At 38.9% G+C, this 9,990-nt stretch overlaps 1 protein-coding gene across 4 annotated transcripts in view; it reads right to left on the reverse strand.

Annotated features, from left to right (window-relative positions):
* OPA1 (OPA1 mitochondrial dynamin like GTPase) overlaps positions 1-8,133 on the reverse strand; it is a 98,142-nt gene extending 90,009 nt beyond the window's left edge. The window contains exon 1 of one of the 4 annotated variants that reach the window (XM_020882586.2): positions 8,062-8,133. The gene's annotated coding sequence lies outside the window, so the exon portion shown is untranslated. The remainder of the gene's footprint in view (positions 1-8,061) is intronic. The other 3 variants (XM_020882587.2, XM_020882589.2, XM_020882591.2) reach the window with 3 other exon arrangements.
* Between the last annotated feature and the right edge of the window lie 1,857 nt (positions 8,134-9,990).

Raw genomic sequence — 9,990 nt, forward strand, 5'->3', positions numbered from 1 at the left:
ATGCAAAAAGTCCTCTGTTACTGTTAAGCCCCAGTTGTTTTAATGGGGGGAAAAATGGAAACCAAATAATGGCAACTCCTTTCCTGTATGGGTTATCTTTGCATCTTACAAAACTCTTGTTTTGTGATTTTACTTCTAGGCATTTAGCCTGCTGAATCTGTTCCCCCAACAACTGGGTTCTCCTCTTGGTGAATGTTGAGCTGAAAGACACAACCAAGCCAAAGCTGGGGAAAAGGGAGATTTTATTACTTGCAGCCATGTGATGAGACCACTGGGAATCTTTCCCAAAGCAATGCATCCTTTCTTAGAAAGCTGGGGAAGTTTTAAGCTAAGGGTACATGTATATTCATGAAGGGGCTCAGTCACTTAACAGTGTCTAAGCTTTAGTTGATTGGAGTCACATGGGTCAGAAAAGGTCAACATCATCATTCCTTAGATTCCAGTTGATCTGATGGTTGAGGCTTCAGGCTAACCTTTAGCAGTGAACGAGATACTGGAAGTGTTTACAACTGATGCGTTGTTGCTTCTCTTGCCTGATAACAGTTTTCTTTCTGCATTCTTTCATTTTGTTCACTTTTGTTGTTATTGTTGTCTAGCTGCTAAGTCATATCTGACTCTTCAAGAGCCCATGGACTGCTGCACTCCAGACCTCCCTGTCCATCATCTCCCGGAGATTGTTCAGGTTTATGCCCATTGAATCAGTGATGCTATCTAACTATTTGCCTTCAGTCTTTCCCAACATCAGGGTCTTTTCCAATGAGTTGGCTTTTCACATCAGGTGGCCAAAGTATTGGAGCTTCAGCTTCAGCATCAGCCCTTCCAATGAATATTCTGGATTGATTTCCTTTAGGATTGACTGGTTTGATTTCCTGGCAATCTGAGGGATTCTAAAGAGTCTTCTCCAGCATCACAATTTGAAAGCATCATTTCTTTGGCTCTCAGCCTTCTTTATGGTCCAGTTTTCTGTTCCCTTAAGATCATTAATTCCTGAGACCTGAGGACAAGCTTTGTGGCCAGGCTTAGATCACAAAACGGCTTAGGCCAGAAACGACTTCTCGTGCCAAGAAATCCATACCTGATTTTCTGTTTCCAGACCCTCTACATTATTTGCTTACAAACTGTGCAAGATGTATGCATGATGTTTCTTTCTGCACTGTATGAAATAGCAGAAGATCAGAATCAGCATGATTAAAAAATAAACCCTTTAAATTTTTAATGATTCAGTTTATCTTTTAATCCCAGAGATCTTTGGAAAGGGAGATGTTAATGGAAACTGAAATGTTTGCATTTATTTTTTTTAAGTTTTATATTAAAATTTTTATAATAGAAGTTTTTGTCCAGTTCTTCCTGGGAGATGCCCAAATTCCCTGACACCGCATTCTTCCTCTGCAGTTTCCTGGAGAGAGAAACTAGCTAAGTCATGCATAACTGCACCGTTATGGTTATCAAACTATTCCCACCCCTCAGAAAAGGATGTCATAATCCTCATCAACAAACATTTATAAATTATTTTCTACAAATCCTCATTTGGGGATTAAAAAAAAATGATATATATTTTAAAAAAAGAGTAAAACCCAGCCCTGTTCTCAAGTGTCCGTGGTCTGGCTGGGGAGACCCATACCTTAAAGGGTAAATAATATAAACAGTGTTTACAAAGATTGAATTGAATAGACACTGAGGACCTAGTAAGGGATGGAAGTTCTACTACAGGCAGAACTGTAGCATTAGCAAGTGGGCTAAAGAAAGATAATTCTGGAGAAAACAGAAAAGGGTGAGTTTGTAAAGAGAGACAATTTTGGGAAGGCCGGATAAGAAGCTATGGAGCAATGTATGTGTGAGAGGTCTAGATACAACATTGGGGATAGAGGTGAGAGATTATCTAAAGGAATATTGCTGAGTATTTAAAGCAATGGGAAGCTGAATGCATAAATTCAGGACAGGAATCAAAGATGATTGGTATTTCAATCTGTAGTCAATGAACGGTGCTAGTGATGGTCACAGATACTGGGAAGCTAATTTGGAGTAGAGACGATCATGCTGGTTCTGGATTGATGATTAATGCTGAGGCATTAATGAGTTATCTAGGTGGAAAAATCTATGAGACTCTTAGAAATCAAATCCTAGAATTCCAGAAGGAGGTAAAGCTTGCAATACAGATTTGAGGGTTGTCTTTATAAAGTGAAACTGAATCACATTAACCTTTGCAAAACTTTGCAAGAACGTGAAGTTGTTTATAAAATATTAAATTCATGTAATTTTGTAATTTTATATTTAAAATATTAAAATATTTATATTTTAATATATTTATATTATTTATAAAATTTATATTTTATATTTATATTTTAGGACTAATATTTTAGGGATGGGAATAGTTTGATAACCATAATGGTGCAGTTATGCATGACTTAAGCTAGTTTCTCTCTCCAGGAAACTGCAGAGGAAGAGTGCGGTGTCAGGGAATTTGGGCATCTCCCAGGAAGAACTGGACAAAAACTTCTATTATAAAAATTTTAATATAAAACTTAAAAAAAAATGCAAACCTTTCCGTTTCCATTTCAGTTTATATTTTAAGACTAAAAGTATTACATGCAGTGAAATAATGCAAGAAAAAGAAATACAAGGCATAACATTTTCAATTGATTGTTTACATTGAAAACCGTAAGAAAAAAATAAATAAATAAGCCAGTAGAAATATTCAGTGGGTTGAGTCCCACAAAGGTAAATATAAAAAATGATTGTGTTTTTATATACTTACAAAGACACCTGTGTATATATCAGGTCTGAATTCTTGGAATTTGTAAATGTTACCTTAATTGGGGAAAGGGTCTTTGCAGATGTTATAGTAAGGATCTTCATCTGAGGAGAGTATTTTAGATTATTCAGGTGGGCCCTAAATGCCATTACATGTATCCTGACAAGAGGAAGATTTCATACATACAAACAGAGGAGAAGGCAATGTGAAGATGAAGCAGAGATCGGAGGATCTAATCAACTAGAAAGAGACCATGCTGGAACCATTATCTTGGACTTTCCAGCCTGCAGAACTGTGAAAAATGTCTCTGTTCTTTTTAAGCTACCCAGTGTATAGCATTTTATTATAGCAGCCCTAATTGACTAAGGCACAATGCCATTAAACATGGGCAAAAATTCAAACAAACACTACACAAAGGAATACACACACACACACACACATATACACACACACACCATGGTGGTGGTGGTTTAGCTGCTAAGTCATGTCTGACTCTTGCAACCCCAAGGACTGTAGCCTGCCAGGCTCCTCTGTCCATGGGATTCTCCAGGCAAGAATACTGGAGTGGGTTGCCATTTCTTTCTTCAATTATTACCCTTATTTGATGTGAAATCAGTGGCCATGGGTCTGGCCTTAGTGAATGTGCTCAAAGAGAGTTCCAACCAACAGCCCTGAAAGTACATGAACCAAAGGCTCAAACTGTATCTTACTGAAAGTATAAGATAAAGGATGAAGTCTTTAATCCAAAAATCACAGCACACACCACAGAAAACATAAATGAAGTGCTCAAAGTTCTTAGTCATCATGCTCAGTCACTTCAGTCGTGTCCAACTCTGTGTGACCCTGTGGACTGTAGCTCACCAGGCTCCTCTGTCCATGGAATTCTCTAGGCAAGAATGCTGGAGTGGATTGCCATGCCCTCCTCCAGTGGATCTTCCTGACCCTGGGATCAAACCCACATCTGTTGTGTTTCCTGCACTGGAGGTGGATTCTTTGCCACGGAGCCACCAGGGAAGTCCTATCATTCATTGGGGTAATGCAAGTGAAAACCACAAGATACCGATTATGTTTCCACTAAAGCTGCTAAAATTAAAGACCTACAATACTGCATTTGATGAAGATGTACAGCAACCAGAACTCTCAGGCACTGCTGATGGGAATGTAAAGTGATATAGCTGAAATGGAGCAGGACGCTATGGTCTTTGCCCCCTCACCATGTCATCTGTCTGCCTTTTGTCTGTGGAAAACTTTAGTCAAAGAATAAGTTTAATCAGAGAAATGAGAAATGAGAAATGCAGAAACAAAGGACAACAGTCAAAGGAGATTTAATAATAATATTGTAGTCATCAAGCATGGTCAAGGACCTTTAGTTCTTTCTCAAGGGATGTGGATAATATTCCGAGCCATATCCTGTGAGCTGTCTTGTAGATACTGAAACACCAGGTGGAGATGTTAACCACATGATGACTAGACTGTACCTGGAACACGAGATGCCACAGTTATAAGAATTGGCCTCAGAGAAATGAATCAAATGGACCTTGGAACTGAAGAACAACTGTACCTAAAGTAATCAAGATGACTCTGATCAGATGACAGATGATCAATTTGAAGATGACTGTCAGGTGTGCTGTTTCTGCATGTAGCCCCCTCCTTCTCCCTATAAAAGCTCTTGCCCCACTGGTTGCCAGTGGGATGAGTTGGCCTTTGGACAGATGTCCTCCACCCACCTCCCTCAGTTGCCAGCCTCTGAAATAAAGCAAACTTTCCTTTCCACCAACCGAGCCTGTTTATTGGCTTCTTGGACAGCGAGCCGCCGGACCCCACACGTTCTATTGGTAACACTCTGATGCTGACTCTTCTCCCTCTTCCACATTTAGGGACCCTTGTGATTACACTGGTCCCACCCAGATAACCTACATTTATCTTTCTATTTTTAAATCAACTGATAACAACCTTAATTTCAACTGCATCCTTAATTCACCTTTCCATAGTCACAAATTCCAGGAATTAGGATGGACTTTGTGTGAGGCATTCTCCTGCCTACTACACAGCTCCATTTAAATTTTTTGACTGATCTCTCTCTGATACTATGGGATGTATGTGTGTATTTGTGTGTATGTGTGCGCATGTGTGTGTGTGTGTATGTGTATGTCTGAAGTATCACGCTCCACCCGTTCCCCCAGCTACACCTGGGAATATCTGTAGTTTTAAATTTGTACTTCTAATCTTTGTTTACAAGTTTATCATTTTCTTATTTTTAATGTTTTTATACATTTGTCATCTTTTTTACTGCAGTCCAGAAGGAAATCTCAAGTGTGTATTCCATGTCACAGATGTCATTTTCTGCAATGGTACTGTTGCATTTCCTGCTTTCTAAGTCATTTTTTAATACTCTTTTGCCTTGTAAATCTTGAGATATTGCCCTTACTTATCTTTATTGCTTTCTCTGCCTGTACCTTAGAGGTCAAGTTTTTTCATTATCTTAAATATGCAAAATTATGTCTAAATTTTTTTCCTTGTCCCTATAGTAAATAATCTCATAGATAGTAGAATCATGGGTATCATCTTCTTCTCCATCTATTATGACTGATGTGCTTACTGTCACCAATGGGTGCTCTTTGAATGTGCTGGGCACCAAGCTCCCTCTTTACATACACCTCCTTCCATTCTTTTGCACAACATTTTTTTTCACAGGCTTTGCTTTTTCTTCCTTGCTTTTCTAGGCAAGCAGGTTTACTTTGTTTTCTATTGCAAAGTATGTATTATTCGACATAGGCTCCCCTGGTGGCTTGCCAATGCAAGCCTGCCTATGCAAGAGACGCGGGTTCGATCCCTGGGTTAGTTTGGTCCCTGGAGAAGGAAATGGCAACCCATTCCAATATTCTTGCCCAGAAAATCCCATGGCCAGAGGAGCTTGGTGGGCTAGAGACCATGGGGTCACAAAAGAGTCAGACATGACTTAGTGACTAAACAACAAAAACAATGAAAAAACGTAATTGGAAACAGCAGATCCATCAGATTCAAAGGCATGATGAAGATTAGGAAATTGTAGGACTCCAGAAGTTATCTATGACTACTTATTGTAAAAAATGTTATTTTCTACACATGTGGTTATTTATTATGTCTATTATTTATGTCTGATGGAAATACTATATAATAGTGTGCTATTGTGTATCTTTCCTCAACTCTTCTTTCAGTGACATCTTGCTGGTAGGTTGAAATTAGTTATATTAGTTATTAGTTATTATAAATCAGTCAAGACTTGACTTATTGTTTTGTTGACTGCTTAGTCTTAAGTAGGTGATAGAGAAATGGCAATACTGCAAGTTCAATTTAAAAGTGTGTTGTGTCTGTGGCTGTTCCATTGTGAATAGCACAAAACATTGAGGAAATACTCTTCCAGTATTTAAAATCTGTTTTCTGATTCAGGAAAGAAATCTTACACATCATCGTGGATGATCTAAGTTCTGACATGCCTTTGTCATTTCACATTTCTCTTACTTGTTAAGGAATATAAAATACCAACTTATATTCATGTTGGATCTGAACTCATAGCCCAGTGATATAAGCAACTTCTTTTTTTTTTTTAAGCAACTTTCTTTAGTATCTTTAGTAATTGATAGTACGTTCTTCAGTATCAACAGTAATAAAAATAATCAAGCACTTATTCCTAGTAAAGTTTATAATGACCTTATGCATATGGATGCATGCTTTTTTGGAAGAGCTATTGCTAAACATTTCCCGGGACAACACTGGTGTGCACATGTGTGCTTGGGTAACAGGCTACTCTTCTTCCACCTTTCCATCATTGAAAACTTGTGCCACTTATGGGACTTCCCCAGCTATCCAGTGGTTAAGACTCCATGCTTCCTCTGAAGGTAGGGCATGGGTTCAACCTCTGAAGGTTGGGGAACTGGTATCTCACACAGTATGTGGTGTGACCAATCCCCCCTCCCCCACCCCCACCAAACAAGCAAACAAAAAATTGTGCCATTTAGTTTTTTTTCTTTGTTTTGAGGTTTTCTGTACCTCTGGCCACTTATACAGCCATGTCCTCTTTGGGGCTAATGTCATGTCTAAAGCCTGCAGAATATTCCTTTCTCCATTCCTGGGGTTCTGAGCTTTCTCCCTCCTGCTTAAAGATATTTTTTCTCTATGCTTTGAAACACTTCCTCCTTTCTTGTCTTTTAGATGCATAACATATCCCTACCTCCCCCCAATTTCCAAGCTCAGCCGTTCAAGAAATATACTTGCTGTTAAGTAACATTGCGTGGTAATCCAGGTTTTCCAGCTTTCTGGTGTCCTCAGCAGAAGTAGATTGAACTGTGTGCCTTACAAAGGAATAAGCTCTCGCATGCTTGCTATTGTCGACAGCCTCCTCATTCTCTCATACTTTTGTTTGCCTTAACTTTCCTTCGTGGCAGGAAGGGCCAAGGTGGGTGGTTGAGGCAGCAGCCTGCTACAATGCTGATCCAGTTTACAAACACCACCAAAAGAGTGAGATCCACCATCTCGTGGTCAGGAGACCCATCTTAGCAGCAATGGTGCTTGCATTTAGAGAAGGCAAGGTGGTTCATTTATCAGCTTATACTGGTAGGAGAGGTGATAGGAATGCATAGCCTTCAAGAAGTTCTTAATAAGCGGAATTAGATTTACCTGTTTGTATACACTGAACACAAATTAGAACACTTTCTTCTTTTGTTTCCTTTACCTTACCCAGCTTGCCATTTTGTTCCCTCCTAGGGGATGGGTGAGATGTAGAGAAACAGAAAGGATGGGGGAAGAAATACCATAAGGGTGTGTGTGGTGAATCTGGGAGTCACTGAGCATTTTAGGTTTGTACTTCTGCACTGTTCTGAAATTCCAGTACTTAGGCCCCCTGATGCGAAGAGCTGACCCATTAGAAAAGACCTGGATGCTGGGAAAGACTGAAGGCAGGAGGAGAAGGGGATGACAGAGGATGAGATGGTTGGCATCACTGACTCAATGGACATGAGTTTGAGCAAGCTCTAGGAGATGGTGAAGGACAGGAAAGCCTGGTGTACTGCAGTCCATGGGGTCTCAAAGAGTCAGACATGACTGAGCAACTGAACAGCAACAAATCAGTCTGTTATTATGACATTATAGTACCTGCTGATGTGTCTATCTGAGTACAAAATGACTTAATACATATGAGGCATTTAAAGCAAAGCCTGGTACAGAGTGAGCACATAATAATTGTAGGTTGAGATAGGTTGAGATGGGCTGCTCTGGAAGATAAACCTCCAAATCTCAAGGACTTAATCCCAATAGAATTATTTCCTTCTTACATGATAGTCTGATGTGCCCTGGGCAGGGAGGATCTCCTGAAGGCGGGTGACTTGGATGCCCAAGTTGCTTCCCACTTGACCCTATACCATCTGAAACATGTGGCCTTCAAGGCCACTTTGGTGAGCATGGAGCATTGTCTGGTATCTTTAAGGGCTAGAAATGACTTCAAAGTATGACCACTATGTGAATGGTTAAGAGGGGCAAAGGTCACTTCTGCTCACATTCTATTGGCCAGAACATAGTCCCCTGACCAACTTAACCACGAGGAAAGCTCAAAACTACTGAGGAAAACACGGAAAGTTGTTCTGAGTGCTGATTGCTGCTAATGCTTCATGTTACAAGCATTAGCTATAATAATAACAATAATGTCATTCATTACTCTCCAAAAATGAGATATTTTCTTCTAAGTACTGCTATCTGTATTTCCGTTGAACCTCTAGTTTAAGATTACTTTTTAATACATGTCCTTCTGTTTCTAAAACCTACTTTTATTACTTTTATGCTCCATAAAGAGAGAATAACCTAATTTTATTTTTTATTTAAAAAAAATTTTGGTCACACTTTGCAGCATGTGGGACCTTAGTTCCCTGAGCAGGGATTGAACCTATGCTCCCTGCATTGAAAGGCAGAGTCTTAACCACTGACAACTGGGTAAGTTCCGTAGTCTAGTTTTATTTTACTTTCCGTAACAGGACCATCGCATTGAAAGTGACTGAATTTCTCAGAAACCAAATACATGAAGGCTCAGAATTAAAATTCATTTGATTTAAATAAACATAATATTTATCACACATATGAGTTTACAGTCTGTGATTTATACCTGCTTCATTAAATACACACTTATGCAGAGAGATTTGAAAGAGACTGAAGTATTTTCAACTTTCAGAATTGCTAATAAATTCTAGTTCTTTAAAGAGCCCTAACAGAAAGGTTTTTGTGGGGTGTAGATGTCTACATGCTGGGTTGCAATTTAGAGATCCATTTGATGAGAGATTGGACTTGAAAATGAATCCCACTGCATCAGCTGAAAAGACATGAGAAAGACTGTGCTCTGATGTTCACCTTCCTGTTATGTTGGACACTGGACTTAGGGCTACCAGTGAGACTGATAAGCAGTGTAGGCCATATGATTTCCACATTCTAGTCTCCCAAGGAACAGTGTAGACTATATAACTTCCATGTTCTATTTTTATGGGTTCAGAGAAATATGTTCATTTTCTCAAGCTCACACTTGAACTTTTTCAAGTATGGTATTAATATATTTACAGCTCCATTTGCAAACCATTTGCCTAAAAGAGTAATGGAAGAGAAAACAGAAAAGCAGGTTCAGAGCAAAACACAAGAGTGTTTTGAAGATGTCAAATTATGTTTGGGTATTTTTCTTTTGGCAAAAAGAACATGTAATTTCTTTGTGGGGAAGCACCATGATCCATATGATGCTCTGTGGAGGTTAATCTACCAGTGGCTGGTAATATTGGTTAAAGGTGGGAGGCAAAAGCAGAGAGCCCATTTAAAAGGAAATTTTAATTATCCAATGTGTTCTGACTTGGATTAGGATTATGAGGTCAAAGGTGACAGTGAAGATTTTAGCCTAAATGGCTGAGTTTTTTTTTTTTTTTAATGTTAAGGCTTAAAGATAGCTGTATGCTTTTTTTTCAAGGTTTTTTTTTTTTTTTTTAATGTGGACCAATTTTTAGTCTTTATTGAATTTGTTGCAATATTGCTTCTGTTTTATGTTTTGTTTTTTTGTTATGAGGCATGTGGGATCTTAGCTCCCTAACCACGCATCAAACCCACACCCCCTGCATTGGAAGGTGAAATCTTAACCACGGAAGTCCCAATATTTGTATGTTTTTGTGATAGACTTTTTTGACGTGATGTTTCTTTTCCTTTTCTCTTTTGAAACATCCATTCTATCACAATTGCTA

The sequence above is a fragment of the Odocoileus virginianus genome, chromosome 4, assembly GCF_023699985.2.
Source record: "Odocoileus virginianus isolate 20LAN1187 ecotype Illinois chromosome 4, Ovbor_1.2, whole genome shotgun sequence".
Taxonomy (NCBI): domain Eukaryota; kingdom Metazoa; phylum Chordata; class Mammalia; order Artiodactyla; family Cervidae; genus Odocoileus; species Odocoileus virginianus.